Source organism: Lissotriton helveticus, chromosome 7 (genome assembly GCF_964261635.1).
Source record: "Lissotriton helveticus chromosome 7, aLisHel1.1, whole genome shotgun sequence".
Classification (NCBI taxonomy): Eukaryota; Metazoa; Chordata; class Amphibia; order Caudata; family Salamandridae; genus Lissotriton; species Lissotriton helveticus.
In genome coordinates, this window is record NC_136068.1 from 277,678,487 (window position 1) to 277,691,854 (window position 13,368).

The following is a 13,368-nucleotide window of genomic DNA, read 5'->3' on the forward strand; positions in this document are numbered from 1 at the left end:
CACCGGCAATGTGCCTCGAGCCCCCTCCGCTTCTCTCCCCAGACTCCTGGCGGCAGCGGGCCAGGCCCAGCAGCAGGCGGGGTTCTCCCTTAGCACGGGAGGGGAGCCCCACTGGTTTTGTGCGCGTTGGGCTTGTTACAAACGTCACGTTTTCTGCCCAGCGGGACCCTTTGCGCACTGTCAGAAGGGAGCCACCGGTCATACCGTCGCTGTAAAGGTGTGAGCCAATGAAAGGACGCTTGCGGTTCAAACCTCGTTTTCGAACCCAATCCGACCTGTCACAGTTGAGCTAATGCGCTGTCATCGAGGGTAGAAACTCACATTGTGAAAATAAAAACGCATGTTGGCTGGGGTCTGAGCCGCGTTTGGTCGAAAGAGTCATGACGTCTATTGACGTAGGCGTTCCCTCATTGGTGGGCGGCTGGGGTCTGGCAGCGGGCCGTGTGATTGGTGTGGCTGTTGCGGTTGAGTGGGAGGCCGGAGCTCATCGCCAGGGCCAGCGCTCAGGGCAGCAACGGTGCGTTGCGGGGCCGGAGCGCAGGCCGCAGACATGCCGTGCAAGAAGCCGTTCAGTGTCAAGCAGAAGAAGAAGTAGCTGCAGGAAAAGCGCGAGCGCAAGAGAGGTGAGTGACCGGCCAACCGCAGGCCAGCACCCCTGGAGCACTGCCGAAGCTGACCAATGAGAGCCAAGCACCCCTATACACTCTGCCGATGCTGACCAATGAGAGGCGAGCACCCCCATACACTCTCCTGATGCTTGACCTTTTGGGAAAAGAAAAGTACTTTTAATCCCCCAGTGGTACTAAATCCTACACAGTCCAATGGAGGTGTACAGTCTAATATCTCTGGTCACGAGTCCCCTTTGGGCACCTTGCCCCTCCCCATTTGTTTGAGCTCAAACTGACCGGGGCGACTTTGTCTAATGTAGACACCCACAGCAGGGAGCGGACCATGAATAAGGCACTTACTTCCCCACAAGTTCTGATGTGCACCAGTTCTCTCTTTGTTTTTACCCCAGTGTTGGAGCGAATACTGAACAGAATTTAGTCTGTGTGCCATGTTCCGCCTTGGTCCTGACTGCAGACGGAAATGTTTGGTCTTGGTGTGCTACCTGGTTTGCTCAGGGGATGCTTGGTGCAGCCTCCATCTGCAGTGCACACGTCCTCTTCAGTGAGGAGCTGGGTGCTGCTCAGTGAATCTATTATTGCGCCCTGCTTCCAGACCACCGATGGATAGCAGAGTAGGTGTACCCCAACTTGGCCGGCGCAGGATTCATGCAGCATGAGACTTATAACCCATCACTGGCTGGTGCAGGTAGTTGCAGCTCAAGAAGGGCCGGTGTAGAAATGATGCAGGCTTAGGGTGAGACAGGCCAGTAACCTTCCAGGACCCACAGACACAGGCTTGTAACAGAGCAGCACCCCTTTAGTCCAGCTAATCATCAGACAGTAGCTCCTGGTAATGGCCGATAACAAATCAACACCGCAGCACAGATCCTCGTGTGATGATGCCTTTTGTGAGTTTGTAAATTTCGCCACTAGTGAGAAGTGAGCAGTGTGAGCACGTGCACACTAGTAAGAAGTGAGCAGCGCACATCGATGTGCCTCCTGTCACTGTCGCCGGGAAAAAACGGACCGCCTGTGCCAGGGCACAAAAGAGAGCCTGATAGATACCCGTTTCAAGGCCTCTTTAAAACAAGCTTTTGCAATGCAATAGGTCTCACATTCACACGAGTTTAAGTTATGGCATTGTAAAAGGCAATGCCTTTTTTAATTGTGTTTTTTAAAAACCAAAACATAAATAAAAGGCATTGTCATTTACATAGCCAATAGCTCAAACTTGCGTAAATGCGAGACCTATTGCATTGCAAATGCTTGTTTATCATCCATTAGCATTTGTTGTTGGTGTCTTGTGGACTGGGTTAGTTATAGTGATATCTTCGGATCTTTGGATAACATTGTTGCTGTTCAATTCTCAGCTTTTACTTTTCACCATTTCATTGCACAATATAGTAATCATCCAGATTTTAATAAGTTGTTCTTATTAAGATATTATTTAAATATTATGCACTAGTATGTCTTTTAAATGTAAGAGAAATATCATACACGTTAGAAAACAGTTTGAAACTAACAATAGCATCGTGGAAACGCTTTTTCTACATTTTCAAAGTGTAATGTGTTTATTCTGGAACTGTACCAGTGACAAATCAGGCATAAGAAAGTCTAGACAGAAGGACTCATGCCAGACTCCTGCATACTTCATAATTTGGACTGATAATGGATGGGGCCTTAATACGTTATGAAAGCGTTAACGACTTCCTTCAGAAGACGTTGGGGAGGTGCAGTGATTAAACGCCCTAAGGAATGCTGAAAGTTCAGTAGATTAATAGGTAAACATTACACAATTGCAATAAAGTTCGTTGCACAAATGCGGGTGCACTGGTTATTACACTCTTCTGTTACTAGTGTAAAAACAAAGTCAGCTCTGCTCCTGCCTGAAACAAATGTGCATAATGTTAACATATTGCGAAATGCCTAAATGCTTACACCACGTACAAATACTGTCATTTTTGTGTGGGCAGAACACGCAGCTAGCTGGGAGTGGTGAGCTCATAATTTCCACATGCCTGCATTTCTATAGTTTCAGGGAAATGAAATATTCATTGCTTTCTGAATCTTGCATAAAAATAGATGCCGGTTTCAACAGTTCTGAGGCTCAAGGCTTTCTTATCATGTCCTGACCTGACTGGATAATGTTACAAAACTAAAAAGTCCTCAATGCTTCACTGTAGCCAAAAGCAGTGGAAATAACAATAAACGTTACTCTTCGATGTATGGTTACTTTCAAGAATTCTGTTTGTAGAATGTGGTGAATCTTTTATTTTTATTCTCTTAGCAGGTATGCGTTCTTTGTTATAATGTGACATTGACAAAGCGGTCCCACGCGGAGGGTAAGAAACCACCATCTCTGCACAGGGACATTGGGGGTAAGCCAATGCTTAATTTGTAAATAAATAAAGGCCCTATTGAATTTTGGTGTGCTGAATACAAAGGCTGCGTAGGTGTACTGGCTGCATAGTCTGGATTCCACCTCTTCTCTCTTTAAGCCATCACTAAACATTCCCTGCTACTTTATCTTACACATACAGATTTTTTTCTTCCCTACTTCTTCATTTTGTCAAGGTTTTAAACTTTAACTTCCTACTTCTTTCCTCCTTGTGTTTTCCTCTCTCTTGCTCTAGGTCAGAGTCTGATGAGTGAAAATAAGTACCAGTCCCCAGAAATTGGTGCTGGTGGATCCCCACCTGTAAACACCTGCTGAAATTAAGCATTGGGGGAAGAAAGGGAGACATGGAAGCATATGACATTGAAGGCCATTTGGCTGCAGTGTCATCACAAGAATACACATGCATTAGAGGGCTTATGAATCTATTGGAGCAGCGATAAGGTGACAGATGTTGCCATCCACAGCTCTTCTGGAGTAAGCGAGGGGGGCCAAAGAAGTGTGATCAGCCGCAGCCAGTAGTGGGAGTACCGGCCGGGCGGTGATGTGGGGAGGGGCAGGGTGGGGGGTAGTAATGTATGGATTACGGAGTTTAACAGGTAAGTAAACATATAAATAAATAAAACTAATTTTGTTGCGCGCACTGCATCGTATTTGGTGATGCAGTGCAAGCAACAAAATTTGTTTTATTTATTTTTATGTTTACTTACCTGTTAAAGTCCGTAATCCATACATTACTACCGCCCACCCTGCCCCTCCCCCTCCCCACGTCACCGCCTGGCTGGTACTCCCACTGCCGGCCACGGCTGAGTGTGATGAATGAGAAATAGGCTATTGGGTCCCCCATAGTACCTTCGTGCAAATAAGTCCGACAGGGTGGGGCCCACAAGGGTTCCCGATGCATGTCCAATGTGAAGAACAAGCACATGAAAGGTGATGGGAGGAATGTTTCCAATAAGTCTAATCGCTGGCATTCGCTCATTGTAGCATTCCAACCCATCCTTCTTTTTCTCACAATGCCACCTCAGTTTAAACCCAGCCAAATGAAAATGAGTCTGGACCCTGTTCCAAAAGGAGCAGTGCAGCCTGAACTGCCAGGCCAGGTCCTCCCCAAACTGGAACACAAGCGACCCAAGACTTGTTTCACCCTGATTGGGACTCATCCGACATGTAAAGCTTGGTTCCAGAGCCACATTTATCATGTGATACATCTGCAATACCCTTGCTACTTAGGGTGGTATCTAAAAAGGATCAATTTATGTATAGAATTCATGTTTAGCATATCAAATTGAATGCATACCTTAGATTGTCTGATACAACTTGAGACACTAATCACCTTATGTTCTCCATGATCAGTATCTCGCTCCTACTCTGGCACATCTGTTATGCATCAGTCATAAGGAATATATTTTATCTTCTAGACAAGCTCGCCATCGCCAGTGGTTCTTGGCACAACCACAGCATGGACACAATCAGACTACAGAATAAGGATTGTAAGCCTTTGTAAGCCTTTTCCATCGGTGCACCCAGGATCTGTACCAACATCCCCATATCCATCAGGACCCACCAATGCTGCTCCAAATAATGAAAGTGTTTAAGTTTCACTTCTTTGAAGAACACTGCATCACAATGCAATAACCGTCCCCAACTCAGCTTCATCTTCTATTACGAACCAAGTTTGAGCTTGTCTTTGACCATGTACAGTGCTCCTCTGCCTTCTGACGAGGTTCAGATGGCAGAGATATGCACCTTGTCCATGAAGGGACCCTTCCTTCTAGCAAGGAAAGGGGAATTACACTTCTAAAATACCCCCTGCTCATCCCCTTGGTAGCTTGTCACGAGTAGTCATGCTTATTTCAGAGTCAATGTGTAAAGCATTTGCACATAACACACAGTAATACAGTGAAAACACTGCAAAAGGACACCACACCAGTTTTAGAAACATAGCTAATAGTTAGCTGTGTAAAACAAGGCCAAATTAATAAAAATCAACATTCAGTAATCAAAATACTAACATTGCAGAAAAAGAATTAAAATACAGTTCCTTGAAGTCGTTAGCTATGTACGGGGCTATCACAGCCTAGTGAACGAAAAAATCCAACAGTTCAGGCTGACTGCGGCATTGCAGGGCAGTTACGGTGTATGGAAGACCCACAAACAGTACAGTGGAAATGCAGGGCATCTGGGACCTTGTGATGAGCTCTGAAGAGCCGGCATCAGCAGACGCCAGTCCCAGAGGACGGTGAAGGAGTCCTCGAGCCCTTAAAGTCTCACACGTTGCAGATTGAACTCCATATAGTTTAAATCAGAAGTGCAGGCGTTGGCAGGTGTTGGAGCTGTGGTGTGAAGTGGAGCGGTATTTCATGAGGTGCCCCTAGGTCATGATGCAAGCAGTGGCTCAGTGATGGTATCTATCGGCGTCGGTGAGACCAGGGCTGCGCTGCAAAGTGGGACGTGCTCATCACGGTGCTGGCAGGTTATGGTACAAGCAGCAGCGTCATTATTGCTGAAGCGCTGTCGTCGGTGGACTATTTGAAGTCGATGGCACAGGTGTCAGTAGGCCAAGGCCGTGGTGTGGGGCGGTGCGCTGAGTAACTTATGAGCGGTGCCCCCAGGCCACGGTACAGGCAGAGGAGTCGATGTTGGCGTGGAGTGGCATCATTGGGATACCAGGGCGGCTATGTGAAGTGAGGCTGTGCGAAGTGCGGCGCCCTCAGGTAACGTAAAAGCAGCGACTTAGTGGTGGCATCGGGTGGCGCCTGAGACCAGGATTGTGATGGGGACGGTGCTCTCTGTGGTGCCAACACGTCACAGAGCTGGCAGAGGCATCGTGGATGGCGTTGGGTAGCTTTTTCCTCTGTGGCAGCAGAAACATGAAGTTCCAGATGCGGGTACCCAGAGGGTGGTGAAGTCTTTGATGTGCATGAGACTTTCAACAGGAGCAAGCTCTACTTTAAGACCTTGGGGAAAATCTGGAAAATAAGTGGCAGAAAGTTCAGTCCAGTCCTTTTACTTCACAAGACAGAAGCTAAAAGCAGCTACTGTGAGCCAATACAGTAAAGTGGTAGTTCCCCCTGAAAGGTTCTCCAGCTTTTCTTCTTGGCAGGTTCTAGGTCCAAATGAGTTCTGAAGTTCTGGGGTGTGGCCTCAATATTTATACTACTTTTCCCTTTGAAGTTTTAGGCAGCAAGTCTCACTTGCTCAGTAGAAACCAGTTCTATCCTCTCTAGTCCAGCTTAACTACAGGAGGTGGAGACAGCACTGTGCGGAGCAGACACACCCTATTTAGGGGCTAATGAAAACTCCTCCCCCCACTCTAAATGCAGGTCCAGTCAGCCTGGCCATGAGTCACCCAGGAAAGGCAGGACATACCTCAACCCCTTGGTGACTGTCTAGTGTGAATGCACATCCCCAACTCCTGTCACTCCAAAACCAGACAGTGAATACCCAAACAGGCAGAGGCACACAGGATGGTTAAACAAGAAAATACCCACTTTATAAAAGTGGCATTATCAAATGAACAATTTAACCCCTTCGCTGCTAGGCCTTTTTCCCTCCTGTGCTAAGCCTTTTTTTGGCGATTTGGGATAGTGCGCGCTTAGGCCCCTGTAACTTTTTGACCACATAAGGTATCCACGCCAAATTTGTGCCCTTTTCTTCCAACATCATGTGGATTCTAAAGGTGCCCAGGGTTTGTGGATTCCCTTGGAGGGGTCCCAGAAATTAAGCAAAATACAGTGACATTTTAGTTTTTTTTAGAAAAATGGGAAAAACGGGCTGCAAATGAAAGCCTCTGGATTTTTCCCTGCAAATGTTATCAAAAAAGGGTTTGTGGGGCTGAAATCTCCATTTTCTCAGCTTTTAGGGAATGACAGTCTTTTGTCAGAGAACCAACATTTTTCACACAGTTTTGGCATTTTTCTGGGACACAGCCTATTTTTGCTATTTTTAGAGCTTTCAACCTCCTTCCAGTTAATGGTAGAAATGAGTTTGACAGCAATAATGGATCCTGGAAAGCTATACATTTGCGAAAAGTAGACAAAATTCTGAATTCAGAAAGGGGTCATTTGTCTAAATCCATGAAGGTTTCTTTATAGAAACTAACAGTTAAATATTGGAATATTTGAAAATTTGTTGAAAAAAACAGCCTTTTGTCTCAACGTTTTCACCTATAACTTCTTGTAATTTTGACAGCTCTTGGAAAGCAATATACCGTTACATCCGTTTGACGTTCCTGGTTGTGGGGATATATAGGACTTGTAGTTTCACCAAGAACCCGACGAACCCAGAGCCAAAAACTGAGCAGCAACTTGCAATGGTATTTTATTATTTACTGAGTATAGAGCACTTATTCTTGGAAAATGTATACATGGAAAAATCGGTATGAAAGACACCTATGTATTTCTGAATTAGGTACAAATTATAGAGTTTAGAAACAGTATATATTTGCACATTTTCAAAATTGGGAATACTCATACTAGCATGAGAATTATTGGTCATTTTTCAAAAAGATTTTTTTTTTACACAATGTCTTTCATTGGGAAGGGAGAAATGCATGAAAACTCAATAGGTAATAACAGTTGATTTACAAATCTGAATTACCCTAAGTCTCCCGATAAAAACGGTACCTCACTTGTGTGGGTCGGACTTGTGCCTGCGACAGGAAACGGCGCAAAATGCAACGTGGTCACACCTCAATTTTGCAGTTAAAAATTGACCCTTTTATGGCAAAGTGCCTAGCTGTAGTTTTTGCACCCTAGCTCAGCCGGCACCTAGGGAAACCTAGCAAACCTATACATTTCTGAAACCTACACACCCAGGGGAATTCAGGATGGGGTAATTCGACTGTCTCCCACCAGGTTCTGTTACCCAGAATCCCTTGCAAAGCTAAAGAATTGACAAAGAAAAAGCATTTTCCTCACATTTCTGTGGTGGAAAGTTCTGGAATCTGCGTGAATTAACAAATTTCCACCCACCCAGCGTTTCCCCAGGTCTCTCAAAAAAAATGGTACCTCACTTGCCTGGGTCTGCCTAGTGCCTGCGACAGGAAACAGCGCAAAACGCAACGTGGTTGCACCGCAATTTCGCAGTGAAAATGTGCCCTTTTTTGTCAAAGAGCCTACCTTTTGTTTTTTAACCCTAGCTCTGCCGGCACCTAGTGTTGACTGCCTTGTTTTTAAGCTCGATTTACATCTTTATGGCTTAATTTCACTAACTTCCCAATAAAGCCACCCCCCCCTCCTTCCACTGCTTATAACCCCATCCCTCCCACCCCCCACCCCCCTCCCCTTCCTTTACACTCCCCTTTCCTTAATTTCCTGTTGCAATTATTTTCTGAATGGATAAAAGTCTGGGTAACTAGGGTTCCCCTTTTCGCTTTTGGGCATATACTATCATGCGATACTAACGTTTGGACACGTTGTACTGATTCTGGCCCAGTCTAAGATGGCGCCGCTTTTTTTCGAGCTAATTGTCCCTTTTCGATTACTACTATTTCTATTTGGGTGGAAAGTGCTTGCCGTACTTTTGGCTTGATGCACGCTGTAACGAGTTGGCGGTCTTGAACTCCACAAGACGGTAAGATTTATTTTTGAATAATAAATCCCGAACCGGGCCCGCAAACATTAATCTGTTTACCTTGAGTGTGCCTTCTTAACGGATCTGACCCGGCGCACATTTTCAAAATCTGGCGCGTAAACACTAATCGATTTACCTTGAGTGAGCCCTTTCTTAATGTTTTTGACCCGGCACACACATTCTATATGTGCCGTGGACGATGTAAACTTGATGCTTATTTTTTCTTGTTTATGCCGAAGGTTATGTAATCTAACCATCTCGGCTACCTATATAACAGTAACGGTTTTGACCCGGCACATATATTCTATACATGTGCTGGACGTTGTTAACCTGGTGCTTGCTCGGCAATCATTCTTTGAGATATATGGCCAATCTAAATCTATTTTAAACATTGACTATGCCTATGTGACCTACATGACTGCAGTCGGTATAGTTCACCCTTTGAACCATCCGGGCAGTCGATTTTTTAATGTTCTACTTATCACGTATCTATGGGTTATATTTATTTATTTTTCCCAATAATTTTTCAGATTATGAATTGGTAAACTAATTTCGACTTCACCACTGGGACCATTTGGTGGCCATGCGAATGTGCTGATGACGTCCACATTATGCTATTAAGTAGCCAGAACTTATCGCGCAATTAATTATTATTTCTTGCGGTAAGTGCTACATTGACCTTTGGGGCGACAATGTCTCATTTCAGGTTCACTTATACAGTTTAAGTGACATTTAGTTTTCTTTGGTAATTTTCAGTGTCCGAATACTGATTGTCGAGCATCTGGATTTTTAACTGAATTATCTTTTTGAATCCAAAGTTAAAGGTATTTTTGCCTTCTTGTTTTTATATACATGGTTATAAGGATCCCCTTCACTTAGTGGTGTGGACCAAGGGTACAACATCTTTCCCTCCTTCACATGGCCGCCTTTTTCCTCATGAGAAGCCTACCCTGACATTAATGTATAACTTATTATTAAGAATTATTGTTAAAATTATACATTCTATTGTACAGATCTCTTGCACAAGAACATTTTCCAGTCCTGAAGATGACCGTTAAATAATGTATCGGTCGAAACGCCGTCGACGCTTCCCTGTGGCTTGATTTATTATAAGGACACAGTATTTATGTTTTGGGTGTTCCTTTTTGCTTCTGTGATGTGTATTGTTGTTGCCACCTGTCTGGTTTATATGTATTGTGTTTTTTGTACACCAGCTTTTTTTCTTGCTTGAGATTATTTATATGTTGAAATGAAACTTTCTGAATTGTTGGAGTAAAATAAATGTATATTTTTTGATACCATGAGGCTGTTGTGAAGGGCTTCTCTATAATTCATATTGGATATTTTTCCAATCTTTTATTTTTAATTTTTCCTTTCTCCCTGAGCCTTTTTGTTTGATATAATATGCAACAGGAAACAGCGCAAAACGTAACATGTTTGCACCTCAATTTCGCAGTGAAATCGTGCCCTTTTTTGGCAAAGTGCCTACCTTTTGTTTTTTAACCCTAGCTCTGCCGGCACCTAGGGAAACCTAGCAAACCTATACATTTTTTAAAACTACACACCCAGGGGAATTCAGGATGGGGTGACTCGACTGCCTCCCACCAGGTTCTGTTACCCAGAATCCCTTGCAAAGCTAAAAAATGACAAAAAAAGCATTTTCCTCACATTTCTGTGGTGGAAAGTTCTGGAATCTGCATGGATCACCCAGCGTTCCCCCAGATCTCCCGAAAAAAATGGTACCTCACTTGCCTGGGTCTGCCTAGTGCCTGCGACAGGAAACAGCGCAAAACGCAACATGGTCGCACCGCAATTTCGCAGTGAAAATGTGGCCTTTTTTGGCAAAGAGCCTCCCTTTCGTTTTTGAACCCTAGCTCTGCCGGCACCTAGGGAAACCTAGAAAACCTATACATTTTTTAAAACTAGACACCCAGGGAAATTCAGGATGGGGTGACTCGACAGCCTACCACCAGGTTATGTTACCCAGAATCCCTTGCAAAGTTAAGAATTTAACAAAAAAAATGCATTTTCCTCACATTTCTGTAGTGGAAAGTTCTGGATTCTGCGTGGATCAACAAATTTCCACCCACCCAGCGTTCCCCCAGGTCTCCGGAAAAAAATGGTACCTCACTTGCCTGGGTCTGCCTAGTGCCTGCAACAGGAAACAGCGCAAAACGTAACATGTTTGCACCTCAATTTCGCAGTGAAATCGTGCCCTTTTTGGGCAAGGAGACTACTCTTTGTTTTTGAACCCTAGCTCTGCCGGCACCTAGGGAAACCTAGCAAAACTATACATCTTTGAAAACTAGACACCCAGGGGAATTCAGGATGGGGTGACTCGAATGCCTACCACCAGGTTCTGTTACCCAGAATCCCTTGCAAAGCTAAGAAATTGACAAAAAAAACGAATTTTCCTCACATTTCTGTGGTGGAAAGTTCTGGAATCTGCGTGGATCAACACATTTCCACCCACCCAGTGTTCCCCCGGGTCTCCCAAAAAAAATGGTACCTCACTTGCCTGGGTCTGCCTAATGCCTGCGACAGGAAACAGCGCAAAACGCAACGTGATCGCACCTCAATTTCGCAGTGAAATCGTGCCCTTTTTTGGCAAAGAGCCTACCTTTTGTTTTTGAACCCTAGCTCTGCCGGCACCTAGGGAAACCTAGCAAACCTATACATTTTTGAAAACTAGACACCTAGGGGAATTCAGGATGGGGTGACTCGACTGCCTACCACCAGGTTCTGTTACCCAAAATCCCTTGCAAAGCTAGGAAATTGACAAAAAAAAGTGCATTTTCCTCACATTTCTGTGATGAAAAGTTCTAGAATCTGCGTGGATCAACAAATTTCCACCCACCCAGCGTTCCCCCAGGTCCCCCCAAAAAAATGGTACCTCACTTGCCTGGGTCTGCCTAGTGCCTGCGACAGTAAACAGCGCAAAACGCAACGTGGTCGCACCTCAATTTCGCAGTGAAATCGTGCCCTTTTTTGGCAAAGAGCCTACCTTTTGTTTTTGAACCCTAGCTCTGCCGGCAACCAGGGAAACCTAGCAAACCTATACATTTTTAGAAACTAGACACCCAGGGGAATTCAGGAAGGGGTGACTCGACTGCCTCCCACCAGGTTCTGTTACCCAGAATCCCATGCAAAGCTAAGAAATTGACAAAAAAACGCATTTTCCACATATTTCTGCGGTGGAAAGTTCTGGAATCTGCGTGGATCAACAAATTTCCACCCACGCAGTGTTCCCCCGGGTCTCCCCAAAAAAATGGTACCTCACTTGCCTGGGTCTGCCTAGTGCCTGCCACAGGAAACAGCGCAAAAGGCAATGTGGTCGTACCTCAATTTCGCAGTGAAATCGTGCCCTTTTTGGGCAAAGAGCCTACCTTTTGTTTTTGAACCCTAGCTCTGCCGGCAACCAGGGAAACCTAGCAAACCTATACATTTTTAGAAACTAGACACCCAGGGGAATTCAGGAAGGGGTGACTCGACTGCCTCCCACCAGGTTCTGTTACCCAGAATCCCATGCAAAGCTAAGAAATTGACAAAAAAATGCATTTTCCTCACATTTCTGTGGTGGAAAGTTCTGGAATCTGCGTTGATCACCAAATTTCCACCCACCCAGCGTTCCCCCAGGTCTCCCGAAAAAAATGGTAACTCACTTGACTGGGTCTGCCTTGTGCCTGCGACAGGAAACAGCGCAAAACGCAACGTGGTTGCACCTCAATTTCGCAGTGAAATCTTGCCCTTTTTGGGCAAAGAGACTACCTTTTGTTTTTGAACCCTAGCTCTGCCGGCACCTAGGGAAACCTAGCAAACCTATACATTTTTGAAAACTAGACACCCAGGGAAATTCAGGATGGGGTGACTCGACTGCCTCCCACCAGGTTCTGTTACCCAGAATCCCTTGCAAAGCTAAGAAATTGACAAAAGAAAACGCATTTTCCTCACATTTCTGTGGTGGAAAGTTCTGGTATCTGCGTAGATCAACAAATTTCCACCCACCCAGCGTTCCCCCGGGTCTCCCAAAAAAACATGGTACCTCACTTGCCTGGGTCTGCCTAGTGCCTGCGACAGGAAACAGCGCAAAAAACGCAACGTGGTCGCACCTCAATTTCGCAGTGAAATCGTGCCCTTTTTCGGCAAAGAGCCTACCTTTTGTTTTTGAACCCTAGCTCTGCCGGCAACCAGGGAAACCTATCAAACCTATACATTTTTAGAAACTAGAAACCCAGGGAAATTCAGGAAGGGGTGACTCGACTGCCTACCACCAGGTTCTGTTACCCAGAATCCCTTGCAAAGCTAAGAAATTGACAAAAAATATGCATTTTCCTTACATTTCTGTGGTGGAATGTTCTGGAATCTGCGTGGATCAACAAATTTCTACCCACCCAGCATTCCCCCGGGTCTCCCAAAAAAAATGGTACCGCACTTGCCTGGGTCAACCTAGTGCCTGCGACAGGAAACAGTGCAAAACGCAACGTGGTCGCACCTCAATTTCGCAGTGAAATCGTGCTCTTTTTTGGCAAAGAGCCTACCTTTTTTGTTTTTGAGCCCTAGCTCTGCCGGCACCTAGGGAAACCTATCAAACTTATACATTTTTGAAACCTAGACACCCAGGGGAATTCAGGATGGGGTGACTCGACTGCCTTCCACCAGGTTCTGTTACCCAGAATCCCATGCAAAGTTAAGAAATTGACAAAAAAACGCATTTTCCACACATTTCTCTGGTGGAAAGTTCTGGAATCTGTGTTGATCACCAAATTTCCACCCACCCAGCGTTCCCCC

General features: G+C 45.1%; 1 long non-coding RNA gene across 1 annotated transcript; it reads left to right on the plus strand.

The window, feature by feature from the left end:
* The first annotated feature begins 9,130 nt into the window (after positions 1-9,130).
* LOC144766732 (uncharacterized) lies at positions 9,131-9,903 on the plus strand. The gene is made up of 3 exons (XR_013597903.1): positions 9,131-9,242; positions 9,337-9,404; positions 9,594-9,903. It is a non-coding gene; the product is annotated as an uncharacterized LOC144766732 (long non-coding RNA).
* The last annotated feature ends 3,465 nt before the right edge of the window (positions 9,904-13,368 follow it).